General features: G+C 41.3%; 1 protein-coding gene across 1 annotated transcript in view; it reads left to right on the top strand.

The window, feature by feature from the left end:
* LOC103459096 (plexin-B2-like) overlaps positions 1 to 12,053 on the top strand; it is a 122,937-nt gene that overhangs the window by 43,106 nt on the left and 67,778 nt on the right. Inside the window, exon 3 of the mRNA XM_008400340.2 lies at positions 8,112 to 8,148. The gene's annotated coding sequence lies outside the window, so the exon portion shown is untranslated. The remainder of the gene's footprint in view (positions 1 to 8,111; positions 8,149 to 12,053) is intronic.

The following is a 12,053-nucleotide window of genomic DNA, read 5'->3' as shown; positions in this document are numbered from 1 at the left end:
GAAGAAAAAAGTTTTAGAAATCACATTCAGCTAATACAGGACCTGTCAGACAACATGAAGTAGGGTCTGGAAAGCAACATATCAGAAAATTTAAAATGGATGAGAAACGAGGTCATTCAGATCAACTGGTTAATGATAGTTATTGATGACAACAGTTCCTCAACCACTACTGTGGTTTTGTCTAATTTATTAAAGAAACTCATCACTTAATTTGACGTTGAGACAGAAATCGGATCATTCTGCACTGACTGCACCACTTCACTTCTACGATGGATAGTTCAGCACATTGAAATAATCCAGTCATGACAAATTAATATTTTCATATCGGGACAAAACTGGATCGAACCAGAGGTTTGACCGGCATAAAACCTGAGTCGAAGGTTATCCCAAAGTTTCTACTGGTACATTTAGACAAAGATCTACTTCATCTTTATAGTTGATTTGAAAAGTACAGGAATGGGATTTGTACGTAGATGTAGCCAAGAAGGTTGATCTATCAGACAAGTGAAGGTGATTTCACACCCAATAGTCCAGTAGAATAAATAGAAACATTTCCAGCTGGTGTGGTTCTGAGTCAAACCAACCTGTTCCCCTCCTGGCCTGTGGGGGCGCTGCACCAAGAACCACTGAAGGAAACGACACAAAAACCTCTGAAGACACTGAGAGCAACTTCCTTCTTCACCAAGAAGATGGACAGCCGTCACATTTTAGTGGGTGGATGATTTCTCTTTAGTGTTTGTCTAAAGACCATAAGTCATTTCTCCCGCTAGCGCTAGGCTGACGCGTTTGTTTTGGCTGTATTTACCCAGAATGCCGTGCACTGTAGTCCACTTCCTGCTTTTGGAGTGGTTTCTGGTCCACTTGACTTTCACATATGCATTAGAACCAAACCAGAATCACTTCAACCAAACCCAGACCGAGGTTTGTTGGCACAACAATGGTCGATTTTGGTCGATTACACGTTCACACCTCCCCAAACGAACCAGACGTCCTAGTCAAACAAACTGGAGTTGGATCAAAGCAGACTGAACAGAACCGGAGTGAATGCACCCTCTGTCAAAATATTGCAAAAGTAAACAAATTTCCATGAGTGAAATCTATATCAAATGTCAACATTTGCACAGAAGCATAAAGCTAGGACATGCTGGACGGACTCTGTTCTGGACTTTCCTCCAGAACCTTTTATCTTTGTGATAAGTGAAAAAGATTTTCTGACTTTCTGACAAAACATGTTGAAAGAAAACTCATCTGAAAGATTCACAGATCTTTGTGTTGCTGTGCTCTCCTGTCAGGACTAAAGGGTTTGTGATCTATTCCTAGACGTCTTTAGAAAGTGGCAGCAGACACTGAAAGCAGAGATGGTTACAGGAGAGAGGTGGGAGCTAGCACATCTGGTTCTACTCAACATGACTGAGATTCCTCAGAGACGGGGGGAGCCGGAGCGAGCGAGCTGGTCTCCTACACCACCGCCTGTCCGTCCCAAAGGACTTCGGATCAGAAACAGAAATCCAAGACGTAGAAAATCTGATGCAACCAAAGGGTGTGGAAACATTTCAGACTCTGGACTTCAATCACACCCACTTCAGTCAATACTAATGTTCTTTTCCACGTTTTAAAGTGGAAAATATTTTCATGATCCTTCCAGCTCCTTCCTGGCAAATCTGCAGCTAAACATCAGATTTTTAGGACAATCCAAGAATTCCCAGACAAGACTAAAAACAAACTGGAGACTGCATTTATTAAACCTGCTACTAAAGTTAAAACAGATCAAGGTTGAATCCACTGGAGTTGCACCAAATCATCTTAAACCACTGGCCCCTGGTGGTTTTTTCCGTTCTAGTAAGAGTTTTTGGTCTTTATTATCAGATTTAACCGAGCTAAGAGGTAAACCAGCACCAGCCTTTCACTGGGAAACAATCATCTACACCAACATCATGATCATTAGTAGTTTGATTTACTCAAGTTTCCAGCAAATTCCCTGTAAACATCTTAATGTTCTCTGGTTAAAAAGGTCAAACCACAAGTGACCCATTTATCAAGACAGAAGAAGCATGTTGGGGTCAATGGAAAGTAATGAGCTTAACGACCAAAGGAAATCTCTAAAAATACACCAAAGATGACTGACGTCTGTCTAAACTAGGAGTGACCTGCCTGACCCTAGTTGGACTGATAGCCAATCAGGGAGGAAGATGAGGGAAACACAGAGGGGAATCCAAAATACAGAAGACTAAACAACTACCACTGCGCACCAGTAGCACCATTAGAGATGTCTTTGTATCATTTTTATTGTTAAAAATGCTAATCAAACTCTTGGCATTGCTTCTTCCAAGTCGGCCATGTGTGTTTACCTCAACTCACGTTCGAGATTTTGAAAAATGTCCCATTTGACGTGAATGTTGGTGAGTGAAATCGGTTCATGTGTGACGAGTTAATCCTGCTGTGTAACTCGACACCGCACTGTACAACCAAACCTGTTGTAGCTAAGATTTTAATCTTCATTTGTGTGATCTCTCAGGTTTTGAAAATAGTCAGATAATTTACCGACCTTGTTGTGTGAACCAAACAAACAAACATATTTGGGAATTTAATGTTTTTATAAGTTATCTTCAGGAATTTATTATAAAATGACAGAAACATGGGTGGATAATTTACAGTGTCCCACTGTTCAGGACAGGGAGTCTTACTTTAGGACGTTGTTTTTTCCTCATACATAGAATAAGCAAAACTCTGAAAAACATGATTATTAGGTAGGTGGTGCCATCAGTTTCAAGCATCCAGCATCCCAAAGTGAGAATTTTCACTAGCGCAGATTGAGTGTTTGCATAGTTTAGCTAGAACATTTGATATGAATACATAAGCAATGGATAAAATATCACTGCAATCTAGTTAGCATTTTTCACACTAGTCCAGATGAAAATGTTGGACCTTCTGGATGACAAGTGGCTGAGCTGATGCACTCGTACTAAAGATGACCATAAATGTCTAGAAAGATGATTTATGGACATAGTGACCAGAGAACATTGAGGAATATAGACAATATGTAACTGTAGAGTTAATGACCTGCTTCTGTCTGATTTGTGGTAATCAGAGAGATTTATTTTTAAGTTCAAAGCAGCCCCTCACACCAAGGCCACCTCCACAGAAACTAATCGCGCATGCAGAAGGCTTTTAAAAGAAATAATATTCCAAACATACAATCTAATCAGAAAAGAACAGCAACCTCTGAAAGCTGCAGCAGTGGAAATCTTAACTTGTCTCTCTGTGTGCCAGAGAAAATGAAATGCCAAGCCTGGCTAAGGACATAATGAAAAAGCTATTATCAGCATAAGCTTTCATCAGCACAGCATTCAGCCGTGTTCAATACGAACTGATTCTCTCATCTCGTGCCGTCCCAATCTGAACGCTGGGATATAATAAAGGAGGTGAGATAAGAACGAAAGATCACTTTTTTCCAGCTGAAGACATGCATCAGCACATTTACCGATGAGCCGGAGCTTTCACAAACATACGCTCTCGCAAAGGCCAAGACAATCAACGCGTCGTCGTCGCTTTAATTCACAAAGCAACTCTATGCATTTAAAAATCTAGATTTGCTTCCACTTTTTGTCCCGCTTCTCATTTTCCTTCCTTTATTTTGCATCTAATTATTGGCATTCTCTTCAAGTCTCCATCCATCAGCCAGGTCCAGAACTACAGTCTGAATTCAAATGTAGCCTCCTCATACAATATTCACAGCTACTCTGAATAATGCATATTACGATACAATATTCGAACTATATTCAGGGTGTATTAGGCTCTAATGAAGACGGGCTGGTGTCTATAAAGGAGGCATCAATTTGTAGAGAAAATGTCAGAAAACCAAACCAAAATGGTGCAGAAATGTTTAAATATTGGCTATTTAAACACTTTTTTTCCTGGCCAAAACTCCCAAAGGTTTTGGCCAAGCAGTTACCTTCAGTCACAGTTTTATGAATCCCATTTAATGGAAACTTTTCTACTCAGTCTCAAACCTTTTGATGCATATTGGTTCAGGTAAATGTTCTGTGCTGCTTATATTAGACCTGATGTCAGCTTTTGGCCTATTGACAGTCAGATAGTTGGGCTGGTATTCCTGATTCTGCTTTTAAACTACAGTTTTGTCTACTTTAATTCAGCTCCAGACCATTAAAGTCTGATTCGTTTGGGGAGGTGTGAATGTGTAATTGGACCAAAAAACATCAAATTCTGGTCCGCCGACAAACCTCGGTCTGATTTGCTTGAAGTGAATTCTGGTTCGGTTCGAATTGATGTGAATTACAAGCGAACCGGAGACTGTTCCAGAAGCATGAAGTGAACTACAGCGCAGGGCATTCTGGGTAAATACAACTAAAACAAACGCATTAGCCTACCGCTAGCGGGAGCGAATGTCTCGTGGTCTTTAGCCAAAGACTAAAGAGAAATCCTCCAACCGCTAAAATCTGACGCCTCCATCTTGTTTCCATCTGGTGAAGAAGGAAGTTGCTCTCAGTGTCTTCAGAGKTTTTTGTGTCGTTTCCTTCAGTGGTTCTTGGTGCAGCGCCCCCACAGGCCAGGAGGGGAACAGGTTGGTTTGACTCAGAGCAGAAACAGAACCACAGCAGCTGGAAACAGAACTATTGAACCAACTGTACTTTGCTTGGTTTGAATAGTGGCTACTGGAGTTGAATTTTGTAGGCCACGCCCCTCAGTGTTTCTGACCTATGAACTTCTGGTACTTCTAGGAACTCCAGGTAGGTTGCAGTAACGGCATATGACTGGAAGATGACGGATTCCTGGTAGCTTCATGCTTGATTCTCCTCAATTACTTGGAAGATAGTTTGTAACTTTTTTCTCAACACGTTTCTTGCGACTCTTTTTTATAACAAATTGTTTGATGTTTCTTTGATCAATCCCCTCTGAGACGTTTGGTTATTTTTTAACTTTTCAGTGATTCTCTTCTTGGTCTATTTGGCCTAAAATGGATCTCTTTGTACCTTAGATTTCTCTGGAATTGTTTTTCCTTTTCTATGTGTCTAACTTTAGCTCTCCAAACACACCACCATGCTTCCACCAGCACAAATCCGTTTAGTTTCCACATCAGTTCAGGCCCGGGTTGCCTCCACGGCCGGATCAGAGCATGCCAACAGAGCCAGATTCAACATTCTCAGTCGGACGGTTAAACAAACGGCTGCAGCTCCATTCGATTTTATCTCCTCTTCATCATTTCCAACATTCTCATTCCATCCTCTCCATTGGCTTTCATGGGGAATTTTGTTGTTTTTACTGGAACCAAAAACTCTCTGGAAGTTCAAAACCTTCCGAATTAAATAATATTACAAATATAGATACTTACTTTCATCTCTGAATTGTCAGATAATTCATCAATCTTATTGTGTGAACCAAACAAACAAGCATATTTGGGAATTTAATGTTTTTATAAGTTATCTTTAGGGATTTATTATAAAATGACAGAATCACAGGTGGATTATTTACAGTGTCCCACTGCTTCAGGACTGGGTGTCTTATTTTAGCCAAGATGTTGTTTTTTTCCTCACACAGTGCTAAGACAAACATCTGATTTTCCTCCGATCAGCTCGTCTTTCTGCTCTGTCAGGATTTAAGTGAAAAGCTGATCGTTTCCCTTCCTGATGACTCTTCCGGTGAAGCAGGGAGTCACACAGACCCAGAGCAGAACCCCACAGGGTTCTGACCCGCATTCCTTCGGCCTCATAAACAACCTGATTAGCTGCGTCTGTCCTGTGATCCGGCGACACGGAGCGCCAGCAGAGGAGGAGACTTATGCTGTTTGGTGTTTGGGAAACGGGTTGAGAGGAAGTTGGGTTTTCCAACTTGTGCTTATTTTTCGTGATGTTTTGCAGCTGAGATTGAGCCGCAGGACAGTGTGGGAATTTAGTATTTCTGCATGCCTGAAGTCCAGAGGGACCCCAGCGCTCCTCGGCTGCAGCTTCCTGCTCTAATTGTTAAAACTCCCACACAAACAAGCCTCTGCACGCTCGCATTTACTTACTCATTTACACATTTTTGAGTGTTTAGCTTAAGGGGAACTTATGCAGATGATTGTAGTTTCCCCAGATCAACACTGCAAAAACAGTCATACCAATTATTTTTATTTAAATTTTAATAAATTGTAATTTAAATTTGTTACAAATTCTTTGAGAGAAAATCTCAAAGTGAAACTGTGTGTGTGTATAGCTAGTTTGATAACTAGAGTAAATATCTTAGTAAACTTGAATTTAGATCAAACTAACTTACAAGTACATTTTCAGCAAGATATAGGAGCTTTTTTTAAGTAAATAACTTATTGACGTTGATGAAAAAGTAGTTATTTGACAAATGATTTAACTTTTAATGAGGGGAAATTGTCTTGAAACAAACATTACCATCTTAATGTTTGTTTCACCAACATTAATGAATTGTTTACTGAAAACAAGCTCCTCTGTTTTGCTGGAACGTTGCTTGGTAAGTTAGTTTTGAGCGATTTCAGATGTAATAAGATATTTACTCTAGAAGTGAGTTTAAAACTACTTAAGATTTTGTGTTTTTGCAGTGAAGCGCCGTTTTTATGCAGCGTTGTTTGTGTTTTCAGAAGCACGTCTGCTTCTGCTTCCTGAGCTAACGTGCAGCACGCTCTGGGTGTTGATGCTGCAGCCGCTGTTTGGATTGTCTTTCTTGGCACATGCCTGCTGACCCATGGTGTGTGTGTTTGTGTGTGAAACAGAGGGTGTGTGTTTTTTCCTGGCATCGGGGTCAGACGGCGAGCAGATCTAGGCCTGCTGAGTGAGTCTGTCCTCCGTCTGCCTGAAAACTGAAGGAAAACTGCTGTCCGCTCCTTCAACGTTACGCTTTGAAAGTCATTTTCCACCCAAATTATTTACATTATTTACGTTGTTCCTGGTACGTCCATAAATCTGACCCCCGTCTGCTCCATCCATCCAATCAGGCGTCCGTCCAACCAATCAACTGTCCGTCCGTCCATCCTTTTATCCATCCAGAACTTTTATTCTTTCGTCTGAGCCAGAATGGGTCGATGGTTCTGGAAGCTTGGCCATGTAGAAGCAGGAAATCTGTGGGAACCTCCATTGTGTCCAGATCGGATCGACTCCGGTCCAAACACTAATAAACCCGTCAGCTCCTCTCAGCTCGGCCTCACTGGGTCCAAATCCTTTCAGAATAAAATCCTCCTGATCATTAACCGGATCCCTTAATCCCAGCCGATGCCGAATCGGCTGCCAGGACCATTCCCAGGTACTTTGAGATGATGGAAGGGAAAACCGGCGGACTGATGCGCTGCCATCTGGATGTTTGGATCAGAACATATGGCCGGCCCAGCTCTGCCATCCAGAAGCATATGGCTGCCTGAGATAGAGCAGAGACAGAGCGTGCGGTTCTGCTGGGCAGCACCGAGGGCCTCCGGATCGTTAGAAGTGCTGCCAAACAAACTTCACAACACACACACACACACGCTCTCTGCTCGTGGCGGCGTGCGCGACACTGATTCTCGTCCTCCATGAGCGAATAAAGCTACCTGTAAACCGGGGCTTAGTCAGCATTATTTCTCTTTCTCCTCGCTGCGTCTCATTTGCAAATAGATGTTCTCGTTTTAAAAGCGTTCGCTCTGCTGTTGAGCGTGTTATCGTTAGCGGAGGAAACGCAGCGACTCTGCTCCGGTTTCAAATTAAAATGCCTTCAGTGGAATGTGTTTCCTGATGAAAGGCCGTGTTTGAAGCGGGCACCGCTCCAGCTTTGCTCCGTTCTTTCTCTGCTCCCAGATAATACAAGATTTCTGGCCGTTTGTTTGAATTAATTATGAGAAATAATTATGTTTTACATTTGTGGGTCTGAGCCTGGTTTCGCTGTGATACAAAGGCGTCTCTGTAGCTGGGAGCTGGATTCATGGATCACACCGGCACCTCCAGAGGTTTGGCTGGACCCGGATGTTCAGACGGTTCTGATGAAGGAAAATAACGGCTGGTTTTCCATTTTTTGCTAAACTTCAGCTGAAGTTCATGGTTTGAGCATGGAGTGTGATATTTTAGGTTCCTCTTTGCTGTGTTTGTGGCCCCAACTAACAGATATGTCTGTGTCTCTTTCAGGAGATCGAGGTCATCCGAGGTCGCTCACTTTGATCAGGTAAGGATGCTTTTATTTTGAAATCATCAGTCTTTGTGGACTCTCATAGTTTTTCCTTTCACCCTGATGGCTGCGTTGATGCGTTGAAGTCAGTACAGCTGCTTTCTTCAGCTGAATCTGTGTTTTTCTGTAATGATTCAAGGTCAAAGGTTAATTTCAGGCTCCAGGCTGTTTCTCTAACACTCCAGACAGAAGCGAAGTCATTACTGCAACAACACACTGTTTTTTGTTGGTTTTTATCTCTTACTTTTATCACCTCAGGGTACTTTATTGTGACTTTATGTGATAGAGCAGCAGAAAGCAGCGAACAATCGTGACGTGGAAAGAAAATTATACTGCAATGTTTTACAAATAAAATCAGAAAAACACATTTTCATTCACCTAATTTAATCCAAACCTTTTAAAAGTCCCAGATTTAGTGAGGAATCATAAAGACAACAACAAAAATGGATTATAATTAGCACTCAGAGTGATTTTTATTGAAGCCCCACAAACACAAACGCTGCTTTTGGATACATTTCTTCTGGACACGTCACATAAAAAGTGATTTTTATCAATAAACTGCTCACAGCAACACCATTTAATCTTATTTTGAAAATTATTGATATTTATTGATACTTTAATTGAACAAACTGTGGAGAAAATAGTGAAAATAATAATTCTGACTCATTAACTGGAATTTATTGTGACAAAGAAAAATCCAAATTCTTATCATGATAAATTTATCACAATAAACGATACGATAAATAACCATTTCTAATAATAAGAGACTGAACGCACCGTTCCCACAGCAACACACGGTGGTGGCAGCATCATGTTGGTCAGACGCCATGTAATCCTAATCAGACGCTGCAGAAGAGTTGAAACTGGGGTGAAGCTTCACGTCCTAGTCAAAGCCCAGATCTGAATTTATTTTGAAATCTGTTGCCAGGCCTGATTAACCCAGATGTTCTCCATCAGACTGAATTTCCTCTGTTTTATGAAGGAGAATGAGCAGAAATCAGACCTTTTCCGGTTTTAACACCAACAGACTCTAAATTATTTCAGTTTTTTTTCCTGCAGAACAGAATCTGAACAGAACAGAATCTGAACAGTTTTCTGTGTAGGTTTAAATTTTAGACCAGTTGAGGCATTTATCAGCACTTCCAGTTCAGATAAGGAGCCAGAGGCATCAGAAACCCTTGCTGGACCAGAACCAGCCCTCCCAGTGTGACCAGTCGATTTAAATGGCCGTCACATCTGAATGTGTGGTTTTTTTATGATCCGCTCGCGCTCTGCCAGCTCGGATTAAAGCGTGACGCCTCTGTGTGAGACTTTCCTCCCTCCATCGCCCGTCATGGCCGTCGCTTCCAACACAACTTCTACTCAAACCTGTCTTCAGTACACACCTTTGTTTTCTAATTCAGTTTCATTTCAAGTCTGGAATAGAGGCAGATTCCTTGGGTTCAGTTTGCTTATTGCTTTGTGAATAAACTGGCAGCTTGTATTTATCACCTGGACAAAAACTACAGAAATTACCTTTAGAGATGCACCAATCCGCTTTAATCCGACTCCAGTCCGTTTGCCTAGAAAGTCCGGTTCGTTTGTGGAGGTTTAAATTAATAAAAATCCAAACTCTGGTCCACCGACAAACCTCGATCTCTTTTGAAGTGAACCCTAATACACCAAGTGGACTGGAAACCGCTCCAAAAGCAGGATGTGGACTACAGCGCATGGCATTCTGGGTAAAAACAACCAAAGCAAACATGCTAACCTAGTGCTAGCAGGTGAATAACTTGTTGAATTTAGGAATAAATTTTTGTTTCCATTTGGTGAAAAAGGAAGTTGCTCTCAGTGTTTGTTTTGTATCATTTCCTTCAGTGGTTCTTGGTGCAGCGCCCCCACAGGTGAGGAGGGGAACAGGTTGCTCAAAGGGTTTGGTTGGTTTGATGACCAGAACCGAGCCGGTTCTGATAAAAACAGCCTTTAGATGGAAATACAAACTTAACGTTTTTAACTAAATTTGATAAGTGAGGATGCTAGCAGTTCATAATTCATCCAGGTCTTTAAGACTTTAACTTATAGAAACCCTTGACTGCTGGAGTTCATTCAACTATTTCCTGGTCTGGAAGTGCTGAATCGAGCTTTGACTAGGCCGTTCTGGAAGCTAAATGTTTAAACCAGTTTGAACGTGTTTGGGATCAGAGTCCATCTGAGTCCAACTGTTGATTTCAGTTGGTCTGTTTGGAGGTTGAGTCCTTTATTATTCCATCTACTTTTTACAACACACCAGTAACCCCTCAGCATCATGCTGCCACTGCCGTGCTCGACAGTCAGGGCAGTGTTGAGTTGTGTAATATCTTCCTCTTATCAGTATTCAGTAGAAACTACGAGAGAAAAGCTAAAGTACCAGAAACCGGAGAAAGTTTTAATGAAGCAGTTTCTGTTCAGTCAGTCGGGTCAGAGTTCTGGTCTGCATGTGTGGGTCCAGCTGGCTGTTGTTTGGCCAAAACCCAGTGTTTTTATCGGCCTCCGAGCCGGACCGGAGTCAGCTGGACCGGAGTCGGAGCTCGGTGTGCGTCCATCTTCTTCACCGCTCGTTAATTTATGACCTTAACCATGAAAAGAGAAGAAGAATTAAAGATGGAGGGAGAAAACTGGGATGATGGAAAAAGTCTGGATGGTTTAAATGTGCGGAGAAAGAAAAGAGAAGAAAGGCGAAGGCGTGACAGACTTGGAAGGCGAAGTTGATGACTTGGAGCGGAGTTTTATCAGCTGCCAACTGCTGCTGCTGCTGGGGTGTGTGTGTGTGTGTGTGTGTGTGTGTGTGTGTGTGTGTGTGTGTGTGTGTGGTATGAGTGAATGGTTGCAGGCTTGTCGTCAGTGTTTTACTGGGTTCAGTCTGGATGGATGAACGCTCGTGTGCTTTTCTCCATTTTCTTTCCTGCTGCCTTTCTTTGGTTGCGGACCAGAGGGGCAGCGGAGCTGGCCAGACGTCTGTTTTCTATCAGCGCTGTTGCTAAATCTTAATGTTCTCCGTTTTAGAGCTGAGCAGAAAACAAAGCCGCTGCTTTTAAGGATTTGGATCCGTGTTCTTCTGCTTTCAGGCTCCGTTTAGTTTGGATCTGATTCTAAGAGAGAATTTGTGTTTTGGAGCTGAATTGTGGTGTGGATGAGAAATAATTGGCGGCTTCTCAGAGTTGTTGCAAAGAATAATCTGAAAAGTGGGGAATACATCTGAATTAATCAGTTAATTCTGGCCTTTTCTTGTCTAAACATTTTGTCATAAAATAATCAAAAGTACTTGCGGCTATAGGAGCTAAAATAAAGGACATAAAATAGTCTGATTTGATTTTTTGTAGTATTGGATCTGATTTATTGTAGATCCAAACCTTAAAAAGTATTTAGCATGTTTGCTAAATGTAACCAGTTACCAGAGTTGGGTACCAACTGGTTACATTTACCTTAGTAACTTTTTTTTTTACTATGCTGCACTTTTTACTATTACTGGAGTAATTTTATGAAGAAGTATTTTTACTCTTGAGTAAAATTTCTGGATTTTCTCCCCATTGAATGAAAAACAAACATGTTTTAACCAAAACTTCACCAGTCAGACTCACACCTCCAGTTTCTGTTAAAGTTTCAAGTTTTTTCTTGAAAGAAACTGATTTGAAAACATTTTCCTTTGTCTGATTTTGTTTGTCTGCTATATAAATTGTCATTTTGGTCCTAAAAATGCCAAAATTTCCACTTAACTTTATATTTTTATCCATCTAATGTCATTTTTACTTATTAAATGGTTGATAATTTGATCATTCACTCAGTACTTCAGTAAAATCTTTGGGTTCTCTACCCACCTTTGCTAGCTAAACACAATGCTTTGTATTTAGCGTATTTGTTTCTCTGCTATTGATGATAAATTTGTG

The sequence above is a fragment of the Poecilia reticulata genome, linkage group LG23 (assembly GCF_000633615.1).
Source record: "Poecilia reticulata strain Guanapo linkage group LG23, Guppy_female_1.0+MT, whole genome shotgun sequence".
NCBI lineage: Eukaryota > Metazoa > Chordata > Actinopteri > Cyprinodontiformes > Poeciliidae > Poecilia > Poecilia reticulata.
Note: the sequence above shows the minus strand (reverse complement) of the source record. Positions and strands in the feature narration are given on the sequence as shown.